The sequence below is a fragment of the Helianthus annuus genome, chromosome 7, assembly GCF_002127325.2.
Source record: "Helianthus annuus cultivar XRQ/B chromosome 7, HanXRQr2.0-SUNRISE, whole genome shotgun sequence".
In the NCBI taxonomy this organism is placed as follows: Eukaryota; Viridiplantae; Streptophyta; class Magnoliopsida; order Asterales; family Asteraceae; genus Helianthus; species Helianthus annuus.
Window position 1 is genome coordinate 145,102,138 of NC_035439.2, and position 26,599 is coordinate 145,128,736.

General features: G+C 35.8%; 2 long non-coding RNA genes across 2 annotated transcripts; both read left to right on the forward strand.

Moving 5' to 3' along the window:
- Positions 1-10,729: 10,729 nt before the first annotated feature.
- LOC110870913 lies at positions 10,730-12,184 on the forward strand. Its single transcript, XR_002553343.2, has 3 exons — positions 10,730-10,882; positions 11,439-11,495; positions 11,963-12,184. It is a non-coding gene; the product is annotated as an uncharacterized LOC110870913 (long non-coding RNA).
- Positions 12,185-23,140: 10,956 nt separating this feature from the next.
- LOC110870914 lies at positions 23,141-25,998 on the forward strand. The gene is made up of 3 exons (XR_002553344.2): positions 23,141-23,289; positions 24,445-24,531; positions 25,818-25,998. It is a non-coding gene; the product is annotated as an uncharacterized LOC110870914 (long non-coding RNA).
- The last annotated feature ends 601 nt before the right edge of the window (positions 25,999-26,599 follow it).

Sequence of the window (26,599 nt, forward strand, 5' to 3'; positions counted from 1 at the left end):
AGGATTAAAGTGACAAGTAGAGTTAAGTATAGTTTTAAAGTAATTATTATTTGATTGTTTATCCGTAGTAGTAGGATTGGTTTAATTTAGTTTTTATTTGTTTTCAAGTAGGTTTCTAATTCCTAGTTTATAGGATTTGAATTATGCTAGGTTTAGAATTAATGTAGTTAAAATAGTATGCTAGATAGGGTATATTTTGTATGCAATTTTCTGAATTAAAGAAATATTTTTTTTGTTAGGTTCAGTATTATTGTTCCACGAATACAAATTTTCTTCATCTTTATTTCTTTGGTTTGTGTTAGATTTTGGGTTGAAGCCAACAGAGGTTCGGCCAATATGTTTGTGGATATCATTTCGTGGTGTTTTCTGGGTGTGTTGAAATAAGGTAAAACCTTAGTTTTAGATAAAAAATTAAAAACTAATTAAAATGATATTCATTAAATCAAAAACAAAAAAAAAATTAGTAATAATATTCACGTTGAAGATTAGACTTGTATGAACTAAAAATTGCACCATAAGAAATAATATCAATACTTTTATCACCATCATCCTGCAATAAAACACACATATAATATAACATAACGAACATGTTAATATGAAAGATATACGCAAAAATAATACTTAAAAAACCAGTAAAATCAATACCTTAGAAGCTTGTTCGACGAATGGGTTTTTTAAATTGGCATGTTCATCATGCAACTGAATCTGAAAAATCAAATAAGTTATCATTCAAATAAAAGTAAATAAAAGAAAACAATTATTCCTACTGTGATATAACAGAACTGACCTTAGAATTTTAATCTCGCATGCTTGGTTTTTCGCAACAGTTGAATTCAGAACTGGATCCATTTTTTAACTTTGTTTAGCAATAGTTATAGGGGTGTCCTGCTATGTATTTATAGTAGTACTATAGAAGTGCATTAGGATTTAATTTTAGAATTGTCACCCCTTTATTTAGGAAGTCTGTTGTGGTTAGTTTTAAGTTTTTATAATATATATCTAAGTATAGATATTAGGCAGTTTTAATAAAATAAAATGTTACGGTACTTTTAATTCTTTTTGTTTTTGTTTGCAGAGATAGAGCTCATCTTTGTAGATTAGGCACATTAGATCACAAGTATTAATTACTTGTACATTAAAGTATTATCGACTTGTACCTTTTAATCCGTGCGTCGATATTGAACAAGACAACTATCGAAACGTCGACAAAAATGTGTAGGTCGTCATGCTATCTTTGGATTTTTTTTAAACATTATAGTTTATAAGATATGTCAAGAATACGTAAAGAAATTATAAGTTTGTTGTGGAGGGGTGAATTGTAACTAATTATCTATAATTTTGTTAAAACCTTAGGGATTTAAGTGTAATAAGTTTAGGGGCTAAAAAATAAATAGTGTTTAAAAGACCAAACTACCCTCATTTTAGAGGTATTTATATAAATAAAGGGGAGAAAAGTTCTTATTTTTTAGGTATCTTTAAGTTATAATAAATAGTATGTTGAGACTGTTAAACTTAAAATAATAGAATTATCGGATTACTAGGAATGTAACTGAGTATATGGAATTTCAAGTCAGTTTTTCGGATTATTTGAAAATCGTATGTCGAGTAATAGATATCCCAATAAATAACTTTCACATAGGAATATAGAGGATTGACCAAATACAAAACAATCTTAACCTAGGAAACCAGGTCTAATAAACTTCGTTTGACCTCAATACAGCACCTTTGAAACCGACTCTTTGAACCCTATTAAAATATATGTAGGGTTTAGATTTTATCTTTTAGAGTTTAGCTTTAGCGTTTATCATATGATTTAAGGTTTAGAGGACCCGGGGGCGCTGCGTGATAAACACCCCATCACTCGTTAATAGCCGTTATACACCGCCGTCGGCCAAGTGTTCCACGCGTGGACTTTATAACGCGTTGTCATGATCACGCATTGAAACTTGAATTTTGTTACCGTTGTGTGTGATGATGACCATTGTTAATTTATAATCTAAAAAAAACCATCACTAGTGATGGACACCCCTAGTAAAATCCATCACTAGTGATGGAATCAAGCTCAATGACGTGGTGGACAATGATTGGGTGTAGTGAGTGATGGAAAACAATCACTACTGGGGCGCCCCTACCCCCTTAGTATGTGATTGAGGGTTTAGGGTTTATAGTTTAAATATAAGGGTTTAGCATAGGGTTCAGCTTTAGGCTTTAGGGGTTTAGAATTAGGGTTTAGCCTTAAGGTTTTTAGATAGGGTTTGACGAGCCGGTTCCAACCAGGGGCGGACCTATTAACAAAGAACGAGTTCCCAGGAACCCATTCGGTTTTTAATTTTTATGGTAAATATATATAACAAACTGAAAAGGAACCCATAAGTAAAATATAAAGGGAACCCATAAATAGAAAAGCCTTGGTTCTCCACTGGTTATGTCCGCGTTATTCTTCCCAAAACACCTGTTCGAATCTTGTTAGAGGCACAATTAATACTCTTTTTGTTCTGTTTCTTATTTCTCTTTTTTCTTTAATTTAAAACCCATTGATTTTGGTACATTTATATGAACATATCTGTGTGCCCCTGTTGCTGAGTCTTATTTGAAGGGGGTATTTGTGGTGTGATTTGAAAGAATAGTTTACAAATTAGCAATAAACCCTTTTCAATTTTTTGATTTTTGTTTTGAATCTGTGAAAAAAAAATGCCTGAAATTACACCATTTTGCTTCAATCATACATGTATAAAGCATATCTGTGTATCATCAGCCCGAGTAGTGTGTTCTGCTGAATTTTAAAGAAAACCCATAACTTCAATCTCTTATCATCTTAGGGAAGGCGGTATGGTTTCGGTGAATGATTCGGCAATCCCATTCACCGATCGGTGAACCATTTTCTCTCAATCGGTGATCATGAATCGGGGAGCGGTGACACCTTTTTTCAGTGAATAGTCACCGATGAGAGGAGAGAGGAGAGATACAACCAATCAAGTTTTTTTTTAATTGAGGGGTGTTTGAACCATACCTAGTGATTGAGTCTAAAATGGGGAGTGATGTGCGTTAGGTGTAATATAATTTGGATGTATATTTTAAGCCCTTTTTACACTTTTAGCCAAGTTTTAAATTTATAAAACACGATATTTACTAACACTAAACACACATATGGGCAAGTGCACCCATCGTGGACGTAGTATAGTGTTGGTAAGATACCGAGGTCGTCCAAGGACACAAGAGCTTTTAGTACCGGTTTATCCTCAACGTCTAATCAAATCAAAAAGTTAGAAAAGGTTTTTAAACTAAGAAAATAAAAACTAACTAAATGCTGAAAAATAAAATAAAATAAAAACAGATAGACAAGATGAATCACTTGGATCCGACTCGTGTATTAGTATAACCTTTGATTATTTTCGCACTTTTGCACTTGTTTAAAAGATTATCTTAGTTATTGTAGTAGGCCCCTCTTTTGAAGGCGACGTTACCCTCAACCCAGTAGTTTGAGTCAGCAAGGATACAATCCTAAAGGGTTGGATTATTGGAAGATAATGAATTAAGTTATTAATGCAAATTATGGTAGGCCCCGCTTTTGGCGGTGACGTTACCCTCGACTAAGTAGTCTGAGTCAGCAGGGATACAGTCCTAAATAGCCGGGTTATAATATTAATAGTAGTTAACTTATGAGGGGGTCAAAGAGTTTGGATCCCCGCCATCCAATACCTATGGGCATTGAAGGAGATCCTACTAAATTTGACCCAGGTCCCTTGCAGGACCTCTAAACGCTGAACAAGGGCAAGACCCTTACCAAACCGTTCCCTTAACCCCCGACCAGGTAGCCAACATACCTCCATATAGACCGTGGAGATATGAATGGTGAAAATCTTTTATTTTATATAGACAGTAAAATAATGCCAAGACACCACGGACAAACGATAAGGAAAGATCACCTTCAACATAAGCAACTAGTTATTAAAGTCATTAATACAAAACCAAATAAAAAGTGCAAAAGATTAAAAATAAAAAGTATTATACTAAACACTTGTCTTCACCAAGTGATGTAAGAGACTTAGGTAAACATGGCCTTGATTGTCAAGAACTCTTATGATCAATCTTGGATCCCGAGACGACTCACACACTCTATGATGGACAATGGATGATGGTGGTGGATGATGGTGTTATGGTGGTGGTGGGTGGTGGATGAAGTGTGAGAGAGGTGGTGTGCCAAGGGATGAGTTGAAATGAAACCAAGCACTCCTATTTATAGGCTGAACAGAAGGCTGGGCACGGCCCCGTGTCCGCTGGACACTCCCCTGTGCCCGTCTGACACTCTCTCTCTTCATTAATTGTAATTCGCAATTACAATTAATGCGCCTGCTGTACTTTCGCCATGCCCCCGTGCTCACTGGACACGGCCCCGTGGTGGGCAATAGAAGCTTCTATATGTTTGTCTTTTCTGCTGCTTCTTGGGCACGGCCCCGTGCTGGCTGAGCACGGGGCGTGTTCAGTCTTCTGACTTCTCTTTTTTGCTTGGGAGGATGCCGTTGAGGGGTCGGGCAATCCCCTTTTGTTCCTTTTCTTGTATTTATGTTAGATTTAGCTGTCTTTTTGCTTCTTTTGTGAATTTGAGCTCATTTCATCCTGAAAATACAAAAGGAAGACAAAAACACTCTTTTTCCAACATTAGTACTTAAAAAGGGTTAGTTTTATGCCTCATTTGATGTAATTTATATGTTGCATTTTACACACATCAAATACCCCCACACTTGAACTTTTGCTTGTCCTCAAGCAAAACTCTTTAATATGTGGCTTACACTCTCAAATGGAATGGGTAGAAGAGAAGGTTTTTGGCTTGTCATAGAGTGTCGGGAATCCAAGATCTTTTTGGTTTTATTTTTATTTATTTACAATCCTATTCGTTATGATTTATTTAGAACGTTTCATAGGATAAATTACTAATTAGGGCATAGCATGCCTTTTTAAAATTTTATTTATATACAAGTCACATACCTCACGGGAGAAATCTCTCACACTCGGCCGAAGGTGTATTTTTAGTGAATCACTCGAGAGCGGCGTGGAACTTATTCCTACCATAAGCTTGCCAAGCAATCAATCCTCCTCCTTTTTAACTATATACCTTTGTAAATATCAAGAGGGCTTTTTGGGTGAAGGGTTAGGCTTGGGCTAAAGGTGGGTGGTTGGGTTAGTGGTTAGTAAAAGGGCGAAAAAGCGTAAAAAGCGTCGGTTTTCGTAAAACACTTTGTTTTAGTGACTTTTTATTTCGAAGTATTTCTCCAAACAAGCTTTTGTTTTAATAGCTTTGTTTGTTTATTTCTAACTTCATCATTTTTTTTGTCACACGAAAAACCGAGCTTGTTACTAAAATAAAGGGTGAAAATAAAAAAGGGTTTTTTGGTGGGTGAAAAGGTTTTAGGGTAAAGAAATGAAAGATTTAGGCTCAAAGGGGTTAACTAGGGAGATTTTGGGTAGGTGGTAAAAAAAATTGAAAAATAATGGTGTAGAAAGAAAAATGGTTAGTCCTAATGCCTCCATCATTTACTTACTTGGGTTTAAGTTGGTAAGGACCGGGAATGAATCGTCGTGGCAAGTTCTAGAGTCGTAAGAACCAAACGGCTATTCACACAAGAAACGAAAAATGAGCGTTTAGTCTAAAGATGTAAATTTGTATGCTCAATAAAGGCTCAAAACTCACTTTTGTGGGAATGGGTTTTTATGTGATCAAGTATATATAATCAAATTTTAACTAAGCTTGTCATGCCGTTTCATAATTTTCTTATGTTGGTTCTTGTTATCACGACGCTATCGGTTGTAAATTTGTAAAATTATAACCTTATTAATCTTAGGATTCCAAACTTAAACTTTAGACAAGTAAAAAAAAACGAAAAGTTTTTGAAAAAAAAAATTGGGGTGATTAGCGGTTCCAATAGAGTTTTGTGTAAGGCTTGTTATTAGGACTTGCAAAATTTCAAGGTTTTAGCTTCCCCCCCCCCCCACACTTAAATTACACATTGTCCTCAATGTGTCCCAAAAATAAATTTTTAGGTTGATTGGATGTGTAATGTGGTGTTAAAAAGCAAAGATTTATGTTACTGGTAGTCTGGACACGGCCCCGTGTTCAGGTGCTAGTAACAAAAATTAAAGAAATGAGACAGAAGCCTGGACACGGGGGCGTGTCTGGTGAACACGGCCCGTGTCCAGTTACCTGAACTGGGCATTTTTCTGCAGGGGGTTCAGCACGGGGCCGTGTTGGTTGGACACGGCCCGTGTTGAACCTTCTGTAATGGAGAATTTTATGTCGGGTTGCCTTGTTAGTACTTAAAAATACAAAAGGAATTTAAGCTCATTTCATCCTGAAAATACAAAAGGAAGACAAAAACACTCTTTTTCCAACATTAGTACTTAAAAAGGGTTAGTTTTATGCCTCATTTGATGTAATTTATATGTTGCATTTTACACACATCAGGGAGTAGAATGGGGAGTTGACATGGCATGCTATTATGCGGTTCTCATCATGGGTTCATGTTCTTTTACTTTTAGGTGTTGTTTGTTTTTTAAGAGGTAAAAGGTCTGCAGTCTGCGGACCACATCTGCAAACATCTAAGGAGAAGAGGTGGACCAAAGGTCTGCAGTCTGCAAGGAGAAGACTGTTTGGTTTTTTTACTTCTACAAAAATCCTTGTTCTCTTCTCACAACACACACAACACAACACCTCTCTCTCTCTCTGCCTTCATCTACCACCACCACAACCATCCGCCACCACCTCCTCCACCGTCCACCTGCCACCACCACAACCAACAACCACCGTCAACACCTGCCGCGAAGCCAAGCATTACTGCAAACCCTAGCCCCTACTCCAAGAACCCACCTATGCTCTCTCTCAAAATCAGGCCACCGGAGACGTCGGAGAGAGAGATCGACAGAGAGAGGGAGACGCCAGAGAGAGAGATCGACAGAGAGAGGGAGACGTCGGAGAGAGAGACACACATGAGAGAGAGAGAGAGAGAGACGCAGGAGAGAGAAACAGAGCCGCCACCACTCCTTGGTGGCGACCCTCAACGATTGCGGCGGCGGAGGTGGAGGAAGATGGTTCAGGTCAGTTCAGAGTGGGGGTGGAGGTGGAGGAGATGGGTGTCGGAGGAGGTGGTGTGTCAGAGGAGATGAGTGTCGGAGGTGGAGGTGGTGGCGGAGTGGAGGTGGGCGGCGGAGGAGGTGGTGTCGGAGGTGGAGGTGGTGGTAGAGGAGGTGGTGTCGGCTGGAGGGAGAAGTCAGAAGAGGGAGAAGAGGTTTGAAGACTTGGGTTGATGTCTGCGTTAGGAAGAGGTGGGGAAGATGTTTTTAGTGAGAAGCTCTTCAAGAAAACAAACAAGTTGCAGGACCCAAAGGTCTGCGCGCGTCTGCGCGACGCAGACATAAGTGCTTAGAAGAGCTTTTGCTCAAAAAACAAACACCACCTTAGTATTAAAAGTGACTTGTGTTGGGCATTTCAAACAGCAAGGTGTGTCCTTTTAATGTTTCGTATTCATATTTGAATTGTTTATTTTTGAACTCTGAATTTAAATCCAAGAATGTTTAATCCAATTTCAGGTCTATATTGTTGAACATAGCAATTAGATGGTAATTAATTTAATTACGCTTAGTCGAACAGAAACGATTAAGAGAATCTCTTAGGGGGGGTGGTCATCACTTGCAAAAATTTCATCACTCACAACATCCAATCAAGTTCTGTCATGTCATCAACCATTATTCCATCACTCACAACCTTTTTTAGTGGCAATGGTTATCACTCACAACACCCAACAATAAACCCTCACACCCCCTCACATCCACTTATCACATAATACCCCATAACGCGTGAATTTTATCACGGGTTAAAGAACATCACGCATTATCATTTTGGTGGCGGTGGTCATCTACATTCTCCACGCGTTGAACATTGCTTTATCACGGAACAAAAGCTTCCCACCCCTATTGCCCTTAGCTAATAATCAAAAGAAATGGTTCGGTTAGTGCTTTGGTAGTTGAACCGGTTGTTCAGTTAGATGCTTTTGTAGTTGAACCGGCATCAAATAGTGCTTATTTATTCATCTTCTTATGCTTCATGTGTTTTTAGAGACGGGGATAAATAGTGGGATAGGAAAAAAAATATTGACTTTAGTGATAATGCCCGATCCGACCTGAAAATTCGAACGTTTGAGTTGACCGAAACTTAAACACCTAAAAAGTGAACCCAGTGAAAAAAATTCTGGATCCGCCACCGGTTCCAACACCACTAAAATGATCTTCAACTGAAGTTCGTTTGACTTGGTTTCCTATGTTTCTTAGGTTACAAACATTTTGTATCTAAACTAACCCCTAGCAACGTATATCTACAGACCTAGCATGTATGATCCTAGGTATAAAACATTAAAACACCGTATATATTTAAATATGTACGGCCCGTTACCATCTCTTCTTTGCTACTTCGATATATTTATTATTTATTTTTATGACCGACAAGACTTGACTAACAAACCAAATTAAGAAAATTGATTTTTCTTAAATGCATATTGGCACTCGCCTCCATATCTCAGTTACTTTAGTTCAACATCAAACAATATAATTGAATATTTATTTGGTTTTCAATAGTCTAGCTAAAGTTATATGATAACAAAAAACTATAATTAAGCCCCTCATGTTTTGACGGGGAGTAAAATCGTGCAAAATAACGTCAATATCATATTATTGCCAGAGACCACCAATAATTATTTGATCTAGAACCCATGTGTTGCAATAAATCTATCAAACGAGAAAAAATAGACATAAAAACATTAAACCACACTTGCACATTACGCCATGTAACATAAAGCGAAACGTAAAAACGTGAACCAAGCACGCACGTTGTGCCGTGTTATCTCGTAAAATTAAAAACAAAACGTAAAACGAAAAACGAAAAATTGCGAAAGATGAAAAGTATAGGAGACCAAAATTAAAAGGAATAGAGTTAAGAAATTAAATTAGAATTAATGAAAAGTTTTAGGTTAAAATTAAAAAATAAATTATGTAAGGTTAAACTTACAAAAATAAATAATAAACTTTTTGGTTAAAAATAAAAAAAAAATAACTTTTGTTTTTAAAAAGGGGTATTGGATTTTAATAATCCCAAGTTTCACTAATTAGCCGGTAATAATCCCAACTTCAAAAATTGCCTATAACAGTCCCGACTTGTAAGATTTTGGTCACCAATGATCCTTGTCTAACTGGGTTATAACCTTGTTGGGCTGGTGACCTGCAACTTATTCCGGCGACCCGTTTTATCCCTGAAACCACCAAACGAGACTACCACCAATCATCTCCGACCTCCTGTAATCTTCTCCGCTTCTCAAAAGTTTAAAATTTCCACCATCTACGCAACTCCAGTGACCTGCAACTTATTCCGACGACCTTCTTTACCCCCTGAAACCACCAAAGGAGACCACCACTTGTCATCTCCAACCTCTAGTGACCTTCTCCGCCGCTCAAAACTTCAAAAAACTAACTGGGTTATAACCCAGTTAGACAAGGATCATTGGTGGCCAAAATCTTACAAGTTGGGACTGTTGTAGGTAATTTTTGAAGTTGAGATTATTATCGACCAATTAGTGAAACATAGGATTATTAAAATCCAATACCCCTTTAAAAACCCCAAAACATGAGATATACCCGCATACACAAAAATCTTGCTAACTAATGGTATGTAAATAATTGCTTGTTCCATCACCTCATTTTCTTTTCTAATTATTTTATTTTATTATCTACTAAACCTTTTGATATTTTTCTCTAACGGGATATAAATATAATTGTTCAAACGCGATCTTCATTCCATCAAAATACAGTTTTTAATTAACTACTGTGGAAAAAATATTTTATTATTGTTTTTAAAGATGTATATATTTGAAGAGTTAAGATACTCATATTCTTTGTCCGTGTTTAGAGAAAGATTAAAAGATAAGTTAGATTCTTTGTCCGTGTTTGTGGCGGCTCTCCATTTTCTAGCCTTATTATTTGTAAACTTTATAATTTGGCTTTATTCAATTTTCTTCTCTTTCTGTCGGTTGGATTTTGTCCAATAATGAGTTGACGCCAACCTGCGCGTTGCAGCGGGATGTTGATAACGTGTTCGGTTTGTTTCATGATATGCATACATGATTGGCTAATGCTCTAATGTGCAATATGTGAACATGTGTTGGATAAATCTTAATCAAAACCATACATAATCTATAAAATTGTTTTGCGTATATGTTGTATGTACCAAGTTAAATAATTGATAGAATGATAGAATGTGTATTACTTGTTAGTTGTTACTATAAGAGACATTCTTCGGGTTGTTTTGTCGGGTATTGAGTTTATCAAGTTGTGTTCCTCAGGTTTTCAAAGATATAAATAAAACCCAATAACCAAACCATTCTAGATTCGGGTTTTTTAGAGGGTTGTATTCGGCTGCAAAAGGTGGGTGTAACACCCTAAATTTCGTATGTCATAGTATAATAAATTAATAGTGACGATTTAATGATAAGGTATGGTAAATATAGATTTTATCATTTTGAAAATTTTACAAATAATAGTAAGTTTAAACCCTTTTATGTAAATGAAGTTAATCAAAGGAAAGTAACCAAGTTAGTATGGAAAATTTATAATATGAGCAAACTTTAAAAGACAAGGGGCTAAATGTGTAAATGTGGAATGAAATTTGATTTAAAAAAAAGACTAGTTTATGTGGGTATGTGTGTGAGTACGAGACACAGAGCAAGAAGTGGGAAACCCTTCTCCATCAAGCTTTGCAAGAAATCCAAGAAATTAAGGAGGATTAAGGCTAGATTTTTTATGCATGAGTTTAGATTCATGATCCCTGAAGTGTTCTTGACATCAAGTAAGTCAAATTTCATGATTTGGTAATATTTGATTTAGTGGGTTATGTGAAATTTGTGATTTCGTATGGAATCAAACACGAATGCATGATGATATGAACATGTATGAATTGAAATTATGCTTGAATTTCTCTATGATGATGAATTAGGGTAAAACCCACATTGTGTGTCAAAGATGATCAAAATTTATGAAATTCTACATGCTAAATTAGATTAATGTTGATGATATTTTGATGAATAGATGATTTAGAACAATATGTATATGCTCATGGTGGTGAAATGAGAAGTTGAGAATGCTTATGTGAGTTAATGGATGAATTAGGGAAAAACATGCTTTAAGTACTTGTACTTAATGCTTCATAGTTAGTATGCACGCCATGTGTTTGATGAAATGTCTTAGAAGGATTTAGTTATGCTTTGACATGAATTCTTCATAAAATGATGATATGAAATGAAAATGGATGTATGCTTAGTCGTTTAACGCCATGATGAATAAGTACTAATGCATATATGACGTAAAGCATACGAAAGCTAAAAGTGTAAAGTTATGACATATAGGCGCGAAGAAAAAAGAAGGCACGAGTCATTCGAAGTCACAAGCAACGCAAGACCACGGTAAGTTCTTATGAACTTCGCTTATGTAGAAAGTAGAATCTTATGTTAGTTCTTTTGTGAATAATTATTTGATGTTTTTATACGGGAATCATTAGTAAAAATGCCTTAATATGAATTGATAGTAGAAAAAGGAGAAAAAGTATGTTGACGACCTGTGCAAATGGGTCTAAAGTATGAAAAGGATGTTATTCTTGATGATGTATTAAACACGTATTTAAACGGGTCAAATAGGATGAATCTGTTATGATGTTAAGGTAACTATGTGTTGACTTTTATAAGTCAAACTAGTGGAGAATAATAAATGAGAAAGTAAAAATATGCATGATCCGTGAGAACGGGTCGGATGAAATATGATGATTTATGATGAAGTGACTCGGTAATGGGTCAAATAATGCGGTAAAAGCTAACAATGAATTAGTAATAACGTTTTATCCGAACTAACATGCAAGTTTATGTTATGGATGTAGGTAAATCTCATGCTTAGGATGGCGAGCTTGGATTCGAACACACCACATCATCCATATATGCGCTTCCGGTTCAAGTTATCTCTTGAAATGGGTCAAATAATTTTTGTAATGTAAATGTAAATTTTATGATTTAGGATGTTCGTAAGTAGTTTGAAATTTTAAAAATCTTTTTGGGTCGTTCGGACATAACCCTTGTGTTAAGTCTTATATGGTTACAACTTTTATTTCTTTTGAAAAAGTGTCGTAGAAGTTTAATTGAATGATGTTTGTTAAAAACAGAGGAATTGTTTACAGTACGAACGGGTCTTGCCCAATTTTCGTTAAAAAAATAGTATGTCATTATTTGTACTTTCGAATGTGAAAAAGAGAGCGTTTTAGTGGGCTATGTGGCCAGTATAATACAAACTCTTGTTAGTTCTCATACCATCCAATATCAAGATTTAAGGGTTAATTATAAACATGAACCATACAACTTATAAGTTATAATGGTTGCATAATACATGATGGTTCTCTTAACATCCAAAACAACAAACATGAATTACACACCACCACAACAGATCACACAACATCAACAATGACAATTTTTTATACAACAAAGCAAACGTTATATATTTAATAATAATCCCAAATCAATATTTAATTATTTTCAGATGAAATTTAGATCGGATTATTCGGGTGCACTGGAATCTCGAGAAGTAACCCATTAACCGACTTAATTTACTGTCTACGAATTCGGGACATACCTTTAATCTGGTTCAAGTTTTATTGGTCACCTGTTAAACGAGTGTGGTTTACCATTCCTTATGAATATCTATTTAAACATGAAAGCAGGTGATAAGGTTTTGTGTTGGGTGGCTGTGAAAGTGAAAGAAAAAAAAGACATTTTTTAAATATACTTGTAAATTTACTAACCTACCCTCATGTGCAAGACACATGTCACAATTAACTGAAATTTTTAATCTGGTTAGTGTTAAATGACGTACAGTGTAATGAGTTTTCCAAATAAAGGATTGTGACATTAATGAAGTTAAAAGGTATCAATTGCAATCCGATACAAACATAAAGTACGAAAATTGTAATTTACCCAAACATTAATAAATTAAACACTTATAAAGATAAGTAGGGCCACCTTCTTCATCTCTTAACACCCACCCACCACAACTTAGCAGGCATCACCAAAACCCTTTCCCACCTATCAAAACCTACAACAGCGACAACCACCGTCTTGACACGTATACAGTCACAAATAAGGTAAGGTTTATGCGAGAACCACGAAAATCAATGTGAACATAACAAAATAAACCCACTACACCACAAAAAACCTAAACAAAACCTACCCCCCCCCCTCCCCCAAGCTAAATGCTAATAACTAAACCATCAAGCTAAACCCAAAAAAACATAAAAAAAATCTAAAAAAAACACAAATTTTTTTTATTAAAATCGCTACTTTTAGTATCCAAAAAAAATTAAACTTTAAAAAAAAATATTAACGAAAAGTAACGATTTTTATAAAAAATATTAAAAAAATTGTGTGTTTTTTATATTTTTTAGTTATTTTTTGTTGTGTTCACTAGTTCTCACGATTCTCGCAATAAAGGTAGTTTCAAACAAATCTTTCTCCTCTATATATTATATCTCAATATACCTGTTTCTATTATATCGACATATCGTAATATTTATTGTTTTCTTTTGGAGAAGAAATAAACTAATTTTGACATGAAAATTAGCAGATATTTGAGATCGTTCTAGAATGTTTACTTTGCTTAAATCATTAAATAATTTACAATTTTCTAGAAGGTTTACTTGTTGCTTAAGTCGTTAAACCCACGATTGAACATCTAGATACGTGAGAGGTGATTTTTTGAATTCTCTTTTTCTTTTTTCAAAACAAATTGTCGTTTTCATGTTTGAACAACCATTGATAATCATTATAAGCTACTACAAACATATTTGTGATATCCTTTTAAGTCATATTTGTTTGTTTCATTTAAAATGATCTTTCTCTACATTTAAGTATTTTAGGTTTGTATTTTAGTGTCAATCTAAATCACTAGCTCGATTTATTTCATCTGTTAAGATGAAAAACATTTTTGCCTTTTGAATAAAACAAGCAAATATAATCAAAAGTCATGGCCGATTTTAACATTTTACTCTTACACTTTTGTTCTCTATCTTTTATTACTTGTTTTCATTTTATACAGCTTAATATTTGTTATTTTTAAGGGCAATTGGATTTTAACACCTCAAACTTTGAAGAATTGGCCGATAACACCCGCAACTAACACTTTGATCTGTGACACCCCAAACTTTTAATTTTGTTTGTCATTTCACCACTCAGTTAAAAAATGAGTAACTGAGTTAGTCTTCCATCCTAGCTGGCATCATTAATCCTACATGGCACCCATGACGTGGCAAACACATGGAAGTTTGTTAGTGTTTACGCCTATGTGTCAAGACTTATCCTACGTGGACTTAATGACATGGAAGTTACGTGGCAAAGCTCATTTCATCTCCCCTTTAACATATGAAACACTCAGTTACATCTTGCCTGTCTCTCTTTACATCAGAAACACCAACCACCACCAGTTTCACCACCAACACAGCCACCCATCCCCATGTTCATCTCTTTCTCTCTCTCTCTCTCTCTCTCTCTCTCTCTCTCTCTCTCTCTCTCTCTTTCTTAAATACTACCACCACAACAGCATCACATCACCTTCACCTTCACCGTCGCCGGCATACCTCCACCCCCGCCACCATCACATCTTCAAACAACCCCAACTCTTATAGCTCGTTTTCCAGTTAATGTTCAAACAACCCCAACCGGTGAGAGATGTACCCCGACGAGGAAGGTTGTAGAGTTGAGGTTCGATTTCGACGAACACATCCACCGATGAGAGTTCTTTGGGTTCGATTCCGACTAACAGATCCAGCGATGAGAGTTAATTTCAATCTATTCCGACTAACAAGGGTTCCGGCGATGGTGAAACCCTATTTGTTGTACAGAGGCGACATTTTGGTTGAAATCGGAGACAGAGATCGGGTTTCCAGTGATCATTTTATTCATAGATCTAACAGGTATATCGATTTCTCTATAGAGGAGGCGTTTGTTTGAGTGCTCGATTTTTCAGATGGGTTTGTTTTTCCGGTACCTCATGACGGCGATGATAATGGTTATGGAGGGTGGGTGGTTGATGAAGAGGGTGGGGTAACGGCGGATGAAACAGAGGGTGGGGATGGTGATTCCGAGGAGTTTTTGAGTGTCGGAGAGTGATTTTGCAGTGAGGAATTGCGTGGGGCGGTGGATTATGGCTTTGTTGAGGATACCTGCGGCTTTATGGTTGATGAAGACGGTGGATTTTGCAGTGATGTTAGTTAGCATTTGTTGTGTTATCATTTTTTTTAATAATGTCAAAAATAGTCCACGTAGGATGCCACCTAGGATGGAAGACTAACTCAGTTACTCATTTTTTAACTGAGTGGTGAAATGACAAACAAAATTAAAAGTTTGGGGTGTCACAGATCAAAGTATTAGTTGCGGGTGTTATCGGCCAATTCTTCAAAGTTTGAGGTGTTAAAATCCAATTTCCCTATTTTTAATAACTTATTTGATGATATATGTTTCACTAAAAACATATTGATAGAAAAAAGTTATATTATTTATTAAAATCAATTCAAAAACCCATCAAAATTGTATACGGCCCGACTCGAACCGAACCAAAAAATATTATTTCATAGCGATAGACAAAGGATACCTAAAAATTTACGCTTCTGGATCCGCCACTGGTGATATCTGCATTGACATTTTAATGTCATAGTTTTTATTATGATTTATCTGTTTATGCACAGTTTGTTTCTCACACATGACTAAAAACTATGAGATTAGAGACGTCCATACAGATATCACGTGGCAGACCTTTAGGAACATAAAAGTATCAGTTGTCTATTGATATGTAATAATATTTTTGATTCGGTTCGAGGAGAGTCGGGTCGTATAAAATTTTATTATATTGGGTATTCAATAGATTTTTGATAAATAATTACTCTGTTAGTGCAAAATCACGAATAATTATTATTAATATTATTTTTTACATTTTAAAATTATATCATATTTAAGTAGATGAAAAAAATTAGAAAAAGACCCTCTTCACTTTTCATATTAAAGACATTTTATATGTTACAACGCATTTGTATTTAATCTTTACACTAGGTTTCTTTAACGGAGGCTATCTGAAAGAGCAAAAAGAAGTTTCCCATTTTTTTTTAAATTAAATAAGTTTATGTATCACCTTTTCTTTTTGTAAATATACAATAAAATTGAGTATCTTTTTCTTTTTAATTTGATTATAGTCTTATTATACTAAAGAAAATCATTTTATTATGCGTATAACGTGCGTAGTTATGTGTATACGTAATTATTAAAGAGGTTGTGTGATTATCATATAAGTTGCGTAATATTTTATATATAAGTTTCAGAATTACGTATGGGTGTAATAATAAAGATTGTGAAACGATCATATAAGTTGCGTAATTATTTGATCTTTATGCATGATTATGGCACTCACGAAATTACCCTTTGCTCTAGGGCACACGTTAAGTCCAGGTGGCTTCTATCATTTATTTATATTTAAAAAAATTATTGATTCTTTTGTACGTGTTTTCATAATATTTAATGCTCTGAGTAAATCGTTCCTATCACTATAATCAACCATCTAAAGTAGAAAATTATATAGAAAAAACTCTACTTTTTTAAATTTCATATCTACATCATTGAATACATGTGCCATTAAGAGTCATATAATAATTAGATTAAGTGCATCATTATAAGATGGTCTAGACTTTAGAACGACCAAACCAGTGATCTAATCTAAGACTAGTTTGGAACTGATATGAACTTGTATGTATTGGTCCAATTTGTATATATTTTTTCTTATTAATAACTAGTTCTCCAGTATTAGAATTATATAATCTCATCTTTTTCAAACCTTTGATTCGGGTTGATCTTTAGCCCTTGCACACCCTTAGATAGTACTATACGGTGTGGGAGGACATGAAAAGAGGGCATTAAGTGTTATGTGGCAGCCACGTTAGCAAAGGGGCATCCCTATAGACTATACGGTATGGGAGAGTATGAAGAGGAGACATTAAGCGCCATGTGACAGTCACGTCACCAAGGGGCATAGTAAAAAAAACACGGGGTTGGAGAGGCACGAAAGTGGCGTTTTTATGAAAATAAAAAAAAATTAAACATCAACCAATTAAAATCAACCCAAACAACACCCACCAATCAAGAGCCACCATGTTATCAAGTCTTCCCCCTCCACGCCGGTGAGATTTCTACCGCCCCCATAACCACGCCACCACTACAGCAAGACACGAAGTGGTGTGCCAGCGTGGTGTAACCTTCCACGTCACCACAACGCTCACCACTCCGTGTAATCTTAGTAACTAGACCACTAGATGCATGTAATTTCTTGGTTAATTCCTCTAGAGTAGATATGGCATGATGAAATGAAAACATACTTGTGGGTAACGCATATCGGCATATCGCACTATCCTAGGTTTACTATAGGCGAGGACATGAAATATGAAAATATCCGACTAGAGTCTAGTATCATGTTGTATGAATGATCATGAAAATATACCTAAAAATGTTAACCATATCAACAAACCTCAAGGATTTCTTTATGTTTCTAGTTTTGATGTTGTGAACAGTGGTTATGCCTAAGCTATTGTACTATACGTATATTCTTATATTTTGATAAGTTTAATGATTTTGTAACAAGTAAAATATACTTTCCAGTCTTATGTAATTGATTGACTAATTTGTGGTAGTTGTAAAAAATAATAGTTTACTATTTTTCAAATGCATAAAGTTATGGAATTGTATAGCCATCTAGTGAGTACGAAGCACCCTAATATGGACGTGTTAGAGGTTAAGAGTTCATTAATATCTAGGCTTTTTAACGTTTTAAATATTCATCCGGCACCAATAAACCACTCATTTTAGAATTCTTTGTGTTCGTGCGATTAGGGTGAACGGGCTGCAGCGCGGGGAACACCGTTGCAGGCACTCCTTGTCGCGCGGAGTGTTATATGTGCGGGGAGTAGTCACTGCTTGTAGGGGAGAGGAGGGAAGGGGAGAGAGAGGGGTTCCACCCAATCATGCATTTTTCCTTTTTTTTTTTTCTTTTTTTAAATGGTTTAGGTGAAACTTCCCCTTGTGATTAAGACTATGGGGAATGGGGCGGGGTTGAGGCGTGGGTTGGGTACAAACGCCCAAGTCACCACCCCGGGTGAGCTTGGGTTTCGGCGTGGCCCCTTGGGCCGGGGTTTTAGCCCGGGCGTTGGGCGTGTCTAGCGGTCTTCCGTGTCCGGCTCTCTCTGTTGGGTTGGCTAGGTTTAAAATTTAAAAAAATAACCGTTTGGCCAAGCCAAACAGTTCACCCAACTACTATAAACCCCCCCCACCGCCTGTCCACATCGCTACCCCAACCCTTCACTCAACCTACCCGAACCCGCTACCCACACTTGATAAATGGCCTCTTGGACGCACGAGGAAGAGCTAGCACTTGTCACGAGCGTCGTGGACGTGATGAAGGGCCGCCAACCCGGTGAGACCTGTTACTGGCCGGAAGCTTTCGCTAGTTACTGCACAACGTGGGGAACGACCGGCACAATCTAAACGCGTGCCAACACAAGTGGCGCAAACTACGACCGAAGCTCGACCGTTTTAAAGCCTACTACGACAGCGTCCCGGGCGGTGATATAAGTCACGAAGACCGGGTGGCGGTGGCCAACATCGAGTTCCGGGGCAAGGAGCGGAAGCTGTTTGACAAGCTTGCCCTGTTCGAAATCTACCTAACGCTTTAGGCTTTTTTTTATTATTTTGTAATCCTTTTTTTTTTTTTTAGGATTTTGTAATTTTTAGGAAATTTTAATAATAATTTTAGGCTTTTTTTTATTTTGTGTGTATTTTTTAATTTTAGGCTTTTTTTAAATTTTTATAAAACTGGCCAACCCATGCGGGCTAGCCACGCCCTGCCACACCGACCCAACACGTCACTCACCAGCGGTGCTCCTTGAAGTCCACGTGTCAACCCATGCCCCAAACCCCCACCCCACCATACCCCACGGTCTAAGTACTTGAGGGGAATTGAAGAGTGGAGTTGATATGAACGAATTTCATTGGCTCCGGTAAAAGGAGTTGAGGGGAGTACCCCTCTCACCTTTAATTTATTTTTTCTCCTCATCTACTACTTATAGGAATATATGTTATATTAAAAATCGTCAAATTTGAACTTTTAGCTACCTTAATCTACTACTTATAGGAATATAGGTTATATTAAAAATCGTCAAATTTGAACTTTTACCTACCTTAAATAAAATAAAACAAAACCAAATTAAGCACTATGATAATGACAAGTAGACCAATAAATAAAGGAATGATATGTAACTTAGCTAATTGTGTTCACACTAATATATAGTTCAAAATTCTTAGGGTATGTGTAACCTTTCGTGGGAGTTACGAGACAAGTGGCGAAAAAAATATAAGAGAGAGCTTTATGAGAGTTATATTACAAGAGGTTGTAGTGGTAACGAGGTATATAACCTCTTCTATTATACATACATATGTATGTAAATATATGTGTGTGAGTGGGGGAGGAAAATTGTGGCGTGATATTTTTCGCGAGACTTCAAAAATTCACCCGCATAGCTCCAATTGTAATGGTGTTGGCAGGCGCTATCCCACCCTCCAGCGCCATATCCAGCCCCGCTACGGGGACTCTTAGAGCATTCACATCCATTCCATCAAATTTTCACCCTAAATTACACTAAAAAACACTACATTTTCTCTCTCCTTTTTAATTAAATAATATTTTTTATACCTTTATCATTACCTTTTCTCTCTCCTTCACTCACAATCAATTTCAAAATATATTAAAAAATTATAATGGGTGAACAGTGTCCCCCCAAATATACAGATAAACAGTTAGGGCTGTAAACGAACCGAACGTTCAGCGAACAGTTCGTGAACCGTTTGGCGGGAAGTTCGTTTATGTTCGTTCGTTTAATAAACGAACGAACATGAACAAGAAATTCCGTTCGATTAGTTAAATGAACGAACATGAACAAAGGTCTCGTTCGTTCAATTGTGTTCGTGAACGTTCGGTAAGATGTTCGTGAACACTCGTTCATTTGCGTTCGTTTATGTTCGTATATTCGTGTTTTAATTAAAGATTTTTATACTTTCATATATTTTATCTATACTGTTTATACTATTAAACTTTATTTATATCATTACCCTAACAATTAAACTAGAAAACCCTCTTTCACCTTGTTTATGCACTATTTTCCTTTCTTTTCTCATTATTTACATCGACGAATATGATCTACCTCCGTTCCACAATAAGGGATTCAAGTTCTAGTGTTACTCTCTGGGCCATCCACCTTTATCCTTCATCGCGTTCGCCAAATTTCTTTGTGTTCGCTTGTGTAGTTGTGTTCGTGAACCGTTCGTGAACACGCTCATTTCCTTAATGAACGAACACGAACGTAAAATCTTGTTCGATAAGTGTTCATGAACCGTTCGTGAACACATTTTTTCCTTAACGAACGAACACGAACAAAGCCTCGTTCGTGTTCGTTCGATTCGTTTACAGCCCTATAAACAGTAACATTTTCTCTCTCCTCCACTCACAACCACTTTTCATACTCTTTACATTATAAAAACTTCACACATACAATTTAATGGATTGGATGTGAATGCTCTTATACTCTAATACACCTTGTTATAGTCAACCTAGCTAATTGTGTTCACACTAATATATAGTTAAAAATTCTTATACTCTAATACAACTTGTTATAGAAGTTGGCACAACTATACAAACTATCATCATCATAGTTTTTAACCAGTGCTTCTTAAAATATTAACAAGTGCTTTTTAAAAATATTAACAAGGATAAATTAGAACGTTACGATAAACTCTAATCACAACTCACCCCATCCCACATTCCTAGTAGATATAACAAAGGATAAAAGAATCCTATGCAAAAGCTACAATTACCCAGTCATCATAACAATCGAACTAGTAGCTTCATCGGACGTTTGATATTTTGATCAATTATCTATTCAACACCAAAATTAATTATAGGTTTTCTTTTATAAAAAAATAGATTTATAGTCTGGACATGAAAGCAATTTTGGACCATGTTCAAGTCAATAGCAAACATCTCTCATTACCCACTGGATTTCCTAATACCATTTACTCATTTTCAAACACCATCTTTGACTGAAATGTTTAATTAAATAATGATATTTATGTTCTTAGAATATGGACTTGGAAGCCTGTAGTCATGATCATAAACTGAATCCATGATCATGAACCCATCAAAAGATGAGGACAAATTGTGTCTGTATTTATATCTGTTTTAATTATTTATTTTAACTAGAATTAAGCACCTGTGCGTTGCGGCAGGGCGTAAAACCATATCAAATAGTACCAATGTCACACCACCGACAGCGAACACCAACATTGACTCGACCTAGGACCTGCGCGTTGCGACGAACCTGTCAAACAGAAATAGACGTAAAAACATTGAATCACACATGTACCTTGTGTCGTGTTAACTCACAAAATTTTGAATGAAACATGATTTCAGTTCATGGGGAAGAATTGATTTCAATCTTGATTAGTTATTACACTGACGTTTGCATCTCCCTATTCGGCTGGTTGATTAGTGGAGACATTGAATTGAATTGAGCGGCTCCGGCTTCAACACCGTAAACTCCGGCAACTTCCCGTCAGGTAGCTTGACTCCAGTCACCTCCTGCACCATACGCCTAAAGTTGGTCGGATCCATCTAAATAAATGAAGTTTGGATCCAGGTGTTACCGGATCGGATCCAGATCTGGATCCGGTTACAGTTGAAGGAGTAGGACTGCAATAATAACTGGGATTGAATAAATGGGTTGATTGAAGAGCGATTACTGTAAAGCTGGGGTTAGGGCGGAGTTGGTTTCTCTGGCGAATGATGTCTCGGGGTAAAATGGATCGGTTATGAGGGATATGAAGTTCCATGGGGCCAAATTGTCGAAGGAAGCCATTGATGGTGATTAGTGGATTGTTCTAGAAGTTGATGTGATGAGAATAAGGTTTGTTCCCAATTCTTATCCTAATTCATCTGTTGTGGTCCAAAACAAGATTCTCGAATTTGAACAAGATAAGGTCTTCTAAAGCCAAAGAAGAAACAGTTATAGTTCCTGAACAAGAAGAACAGAGCAGTGGTAATCAAGGGGATGTTGAGGCCACTGTTACTGTTCTTGTTTCCCGTTCGGATGTGCTCACCATGTTCTTTTAGGTAGTTTTTAACAAGAAAAATAACATTTTTTTTCATTGGGTCTATGTTTTTTGATTGATATATGAATGGACATCAATGTTAAGCCACAAAGAACATTTTTTTTCATTGGGTATATGTTTTTTGATTGTGTACTTTGTTTGATGTTTGAGCATATGGTGGATTGCAGTCGAATGGGTAGAGAAAATGATAAGAAGGTGTTGGGGTTTTTGTAGGTGGCTGGTGGTGGCGGTGGCGGTGGCGGCGGGCCGGCGGCATATGGTGGTGTTGGTGAAGACGGTAGTGGTGGTGGTGGTAGGTGAAGGGAGAGAGAGGGTGAGGGGGGATGGATAATCTGGATTGTTTGTTACAAAAATTGTCCTTTATATGTATAAAGACTAAACTACCCTCAAGTGACTTGCATGTGACCATATTTAACAAGAAAATCTAACCAGGTTGGGTGGAAAGGACAAAACTTGTAACAAAATACATACTAAAGGACACCGCCTGTCAACATTTGAAAAAAAGGACACCGCCTGTAAAGTACTATAAAGATAAAGGACAAAACTTGTAATTTTTCCTTAAAAAAAAAGAAAACAAATTATGTGGGGTTAAATGTAACACCCCAAAGCCTTATTATAAGTGAATATGATAAAGATAAGTATTTATAAAACTAATCATTTTTACAATGGTAATTAGGAGTATGAACCTAGTTAAAGTGTAAGTAAAAGTTTTGAAGGATAGATTTTTACCCTTAAAATACAATACCCAAACATGAGGGGCCAAACTAGGTGAATTAAAAGATGATATACATAAACAAAACTTAAAAATCCAAACACACACACACTGGTGTGTGAGGGCGTCGACAGGAGCAAGAGAAAGAGAGGGGAAACCCTCCAACTTAACCAAATCAGTAAAATTGAAAGGGAAATTGAAGCTTGATTGTATGCATGAACACAAATTCTCCATCATCTAAGTGTGCTTAACATAAAGGTAAGTTGAATTTCATGATTTGGTGATTTTATAGAAAGTGAGTTGCAACCAATCCTTGATTTCATGTGAAAATCAGTATGATTGTAAGTTAGAATCACCTCATAGAACAAGAATTATGCTTGAATTTGGTTAAATAATGCACTAAAAGTGAAAACCCATTTATGGTAATAGTATGATGAAATATGATGATTATGTAGATGTAAATGGGTGTAATCTTGATGTATGACTTGTATATAATGGAGTCTTGTTAGATAAATTGATATGGGATAAAGATTATGTGAAATTGATTGATCATAATCATTCATGTTATGAAATAGGAAGAATGTGCATAGACTACTTGTACATTATGCTTTGATTTAGGTATGCACACAAGGTGTTTGATGAAATGTCTAAGTGATGTTAGGATATGAGATTTGTACGAAGTGGCTTGACATTATGAATGAACTGTGGAATGACGAGGTTCGTAGTAAAATACCATAATAAGTATGTTCTTGATGAAATTCTATATGTGAAAGTAGTTAATGAGTAATTGGGTAGAAGTATAATCTAAGAGTTGTGTTATATGCATGAGTGATGTAATGCACATATATGAATTACTTAATTGTCTTAATCGCGATTAAGAAGTAGATGGGGAGTGTATGAGAATCTAAGAAAAGAGTGAATTCGAATGATGTTAGTGTTAGTTATGAATTAATGGAAATGCTAGTGTGGATGGAGCGGATTATGAATGTATATGAGTATACAACTATTTGACTATGTAAGAGTATATGTCATATGATATGAGCGGAAGTGTGTATGATGCTAATACAATTGTCTACCATTTTAAAATGAATACATGTTCATAAGTTGAAAGTATGTAGGCTAGACAGTTGACTTTCAAAAGTCAACAACGAATTAATACCACGCTTAAGCTTTTGGACAAATTTTTAAGCATAGATAAATCGTGTGATGTGTTTATATCACTTATGTGTTGTGCATGATGATCTTGGAGTTGCGTGAATGTGAAACAAAGGGATTATCAACCTATGTCTTATGTATGTGGTATTTGGTTTATGAAAGTCAAAGTTATGTATGTATGGAAAGAAATGAGCGTTTGTATGTATGATTTATTATATATATATACTAACCATGATATGAATGTGGTGATATGAAAAGGATATGAACAATATTAGCGGACTCAAGCATGGAGAGCTAACGAGTCAAGATGAGGCAAGGAAACAAATACGAATACGCACGCTTAAGGTAAGTGATTCCGATTCACTTATTAGTATATACATAGAATTTTCATGTTTATGAATGTGGAGAAATCATGTAAGGTTGTGTAAGGAATGAGAGTATTAAGATAAGTATGGACTTAGTTAGACGAAGGTAGAATTCTAAGACAAAGGTAAATTGTTGGAATTAAACGGGTCGAATAAATGCGCATAGGTAATGTAACGGTAATGAAATTTGTAAAGATTAAGGACCCAAGGTAAGGATTTTTAGTCAGTCACGTAGGAAAATGTTTTATGGACAATTAGAAACAAGTTTCAAGTGAAATGGATGCAAAACGAACAAGTTATGCGAGTTTTATTATTAAAATGGGAAGTTGATCTGGGCACCACCGTAGCTTACGGTGCCCACCGTAGGCTACGGTGGGTGCTGAAACTTTTCTTCTGCCATAGGGCAGTCCCTTCTCACCGTAGCCACTTTAAGGGCCAACGTAGGCTACGGCAGCCACCGTAGCTTACGGTGGAGGTCAGGTGCAAAATGTAAAGTTATGCATTTCTTTGTTTTTCTTTGATTTCGGACCTCGTGAACCCATCACAAGCCCCGATAAGCTTCTATAATGTACATCAGCCCTACCAAATGGCTTGGTAAGCTACGGGTGAGTACGTAACTCATCTTTAAGATCCGAAATGTACCCGAAATCACTTAAAAAGCGTTTAGGAAGCGTGAGTAAGAATGGGGTGTGTAAGCGAGTGTGCGGGGAAATGAAATTAAGTTTGTGGGCCAGTATGTATAGGTTGAATTTCATTTCAAAATGTGAAACTTTTAAGTAATTATAAATAGGAGTAAGTATGTATGTAAGTTGTTCACTCATGTTTTATTACTAGGAGGTTGTAATTAGGACACGTCAGTAAACCACATTGAATTGTGTAAGTGCTACGTATGAGCCTGTATATATGTACATATGTAAGGGTGTATGTATTAGATGACTATAAGTATACACATGGATATACGTAGACACGATGTAGTATTTATGGTACACGAAGGAATGGGGCTTGAATAGATGTATACATAGCTTCAATACGTTTGAGTATTAAGTTGCTAATCATATGCCTTGAGAATGAAATGAGATTTATAGGTATGCTATTGAAATCCGTTGTGCAATTTTGAGGAATTGGAATGCTAGATTGCACGTGGAAGAATGATCGAAAGGACTTGCAAGAATAGAAAGAATGCGGCGTGGTCATTTAATTATGTATGATACATTATGAATTGTAGTTATCAAATTCTAATGATGTGCATGTTTGTGGTGAATGTAGGTTATGCAGATTAACATCGGTATAAAGTATTGGAGGATTGAAGATTGAGTCAAGAGCAAGAATTGTACGGGAAGAGTAGTCACATAACTGGGGATTTTATATGTAAATGGATGCGATAACTAAGAATGAACGATGTAAACCTTTTAGTCAAGTATTAAATATTTATAGTATTAGACATCAAGTATGTTATATGGCTAATAAAGAAAGAAAATTTTTAGGCTCATATTTTCGCTACGTCGTTTTCAAGTTATTAATCTTTAGGGTGTTACATTAAAGTTGCAAAAAATAAAAAATTGGGTTAAAAGTACAAAATCAAGTTAAAAAAAAAACAAAAACTAAATCATAAGATATAACCCCATATGCCTAAAAAATAAAAATGTTACTTAATTTATTAAGAGTATTTAAATGAATGTAAAATTATCTTGACGTGCAAATGGACAATTGTTGATATATATCATGGGATAATATATAATATTTTATTTTTAACGGGTTAAAACTTTTATTAAATTAATTAAATTATATAGTAACATTCAGAGATTGCATGCATGCTCATGGAGCTAGAAACATCACTAGTATCATTAGATCTGGGATTTTGAATTTACACATACTACATCCCCACCATAAGACGTGGGTAAACCCACTAGTTATTGTACACATACTAACAACAATATGGATCGATGTTAGTATTTATAATATACTATTACTAATTACTATCAAGAATATTAATAAGATCATAAAAGCATAAATTGTTCTTAAAAGTAGAGTAGTATAGGCTAGTTTTA